This window comes from Octopus sinensis, linkage group LG3, assembly GCF_006345805.1.
Source record: "Octopus sinensis linkage group LG3, ASM634580v1, whole genome shotgun sequence".
Classification (NCBI taxonomy): domain Eukaryota; kingdom Metazoa; phylum Mollusca; class Cephalopoda; order Octopoda; family Octopodidae; genus Octopus; species Octopus sinensis.
Genome location: NC_042999.1, coordinates 75,608,545 through 75,611,044, shown reverse-complemented (window position 1 = coordinate 75,611,044; position 2,500 = coordinate 75,608,545). Strand labels below are relative to the sequence as shown.

At 35.3% G+C, this 2,500-nt stretch overlaps 1 long non-coding RNA gene across 1 annotated transcript in view; it reads right to left on the bottom strand.

Moving 5' to 3' along the window:
• The window catches only part of LOC118762752, a 96,384-nt gene that overhangs the window by 1,968 nt on the left and 91,916 nt on the right, over positions 1–2,500 (bottom strand). Inside the window, exon 2 of the long non-coding RNA XR_004998503.1 lies at positions 395–410. This is a non-coding gene — a long non-coding RNA (uncharacterized LOC118762752). The remainder of the gene's footprint in view (positions 1–394; positions 411–2,500) is intronic.

The following is a 2,500-nucleotide window of genomic DNA, read 5'->3' as shown; positions in this document are numbered from 1 at the left end:
CGGAAATAAGGTAAAGGATAATTCGTCTGAGAAAATAACATTCTTCTACTGCTCTAGGGACCAATTCTGTAGGTTTTTACTCCACTCTAAACGCTTTGCAACGCTTGTTTTTGAAAGTAGTGGTTTTCTGATTGCAGCCCTCCCGTGAAATCCGGATTTGTGTTGCTCCCAGCGAACAGTTTTTGTGGAAACTGGATTCTCGAGGTGGTCATTAAGCTCTGCAGTAATTTGGGAGGCTGTACATTTGTGATGCTTTCTAACAATTCGCTTATGAGTCCGATGGTCCCTATCTGAAAGTTTTGGGTTTCCTCCGGAGTTTTGTTTCATACGAACACCAACAATTTGACCTCTTTGAAAGACCTTCAGATTTGTCATATTAATGAATTTTTATTACCTTTTTCTGGTGATATCTGAAAAGAAAGAGCAATTTTAGCAAAAAATATTAAGCAACACTAAAAATAAATCGAAAATAAAAAATATAAAAATAAACAAGCTTTTGATGGTTTTATAGATATTTCAAAATTACGATGCTATGACGCTAGGTGTTTCCATTATTTTGTCCAACCCCTGTATATGTATATATATATATATATATAATGTATGTGTGCATGTATGTATATACGACGGGATTCTTTCAGTTTCCGTCTACCAAATCAACTCACAAAGTTTTGATCGGCCCGAAGATATAGTAGAAGACACTTATCCAAGGTGCTACGCAGTGGAACTGAGCCCACAACCAAGTGGTTGGGAACCAAACTACTTAACAGATAGCCACGCCTACGCGTATGTATATATATGTATATTATATATATATATATATATATATATTATATATATATATATATATTATATATATATATAATATATATATATATATATATATATATATATATATATATATATAAATCTGCTGCGGGTGACGATAGAACTCATGACCTTCAGATTTCTCTTATTTAAGATGTGATTATGGGACAGATGCACAGCCTATTGTACTACCGAAGGCCTTATAGAAAATACCTTCATTAAATAATCAGCTGTAAATAACATGAGTAAAAAGAAAAGATATTAAAAGCAATTGAAATAAAACTGGAATAAATATACAAAAATGTTATTTCATTAGAAGAGATTGAAAATACAAAAGCCAGGTAATTCTTGAAATATTTTTCGCGTCGTTAGCCTCGCGCATAAGTGTATGATTTAAAAATGTTTTCTTGAAGAGCCTGATGTTGAAGAAATTGCAAATAAAATTTCGTAGACTGAAACTGTCATTTCCTGCTCTTGGATGGTACACATAATCAATTATTTAGTGTAAGGTACCATAAGCAGAGTATACACTGTTGTGAGCATTCAGGCTAGATTCCAGTCTGAGAGTAACTTCTTCCTTCCTACCAATAGTCTTTACTTTTCTTACAGGGGTGATATGCATTGCCGTTATCACCTTGGTTAAGATGTTAATAAATAGAAGATAACGTATATTCACGTGTAGAATTCTAACTGTTTGAATTCATCATTTTACGAAAGTGAACTGCTGTCAGTTCCCAGTTGTAAAATCCCGAACGCCATATTTCGCTCATTAGTTGTTGCTTTTAGCCTCAAATCATCCTTGCCTGAGCAGGCTTACGGTTAATGGGATTCAGATTTGACCACTGCGTTCTTTTATCGAGCGCTTTGGATTTAGGACCACTACACCCAATACCACCATCACATGTTAAGACAAAGTGACATATGACTGCTTTTTGTAATAAATCGTAAGAAATGTAGAGACATTCTCTTTGGATCTTCTAATGATTTGCCTTTTCCGAAAAAGATATCCAAATGTTGTAAACGTCTTCTACAATCCGTCTTGCTATGTATGGAATTTGGTATTGCACTTTGATTCTCACTAGAAGTTTTTTTTTTATATTTTAGTATATGTTGTCATCCTCGCCTCAAGTGTCTTATAAAATTCTTGTAGTTTACTACAATCAAATCGCTAACCCGTCAAGTATCACCTCCTACATGTTCATTGTTTCTTCTTAGCTCAGAATTACTTCTCTTAGCGTAGTACCCCACTCTCACCATCCTACTACGGCGTCACCCTGTTATCTCATTGTACCAAACCACAACCACACTGCCTGAGATACACCAATATCTTTTAATTAAGTATATGTTCTGATGTTGACGACTATTACTTGGACAAGGAAATTAAGATACCACATCGATTACCCCGCTTGAGTGCAACCAATGTAGTTTATTAATTTCTAGCAGTAGACAAATATCTAGCGTGTTTGGAAATATTTCTTACTTACAGAATGCCACTAAAATAGCAAAGGGCACGCTAGCGATTCTACAAAGATGTTGGTACTTGTATCCACGGCCCCGAAAGAACTAAAGGCAAAGTTGAGCTCAGCAGCATTTGAACTCGGAATGTACAGACCAAATGCCACTGAGCATTTTGCCCGCCGCGCTGACGATTCTGCCAGTTCGAATAATATTATTTTCACAAAAGTCTCGAATTTAG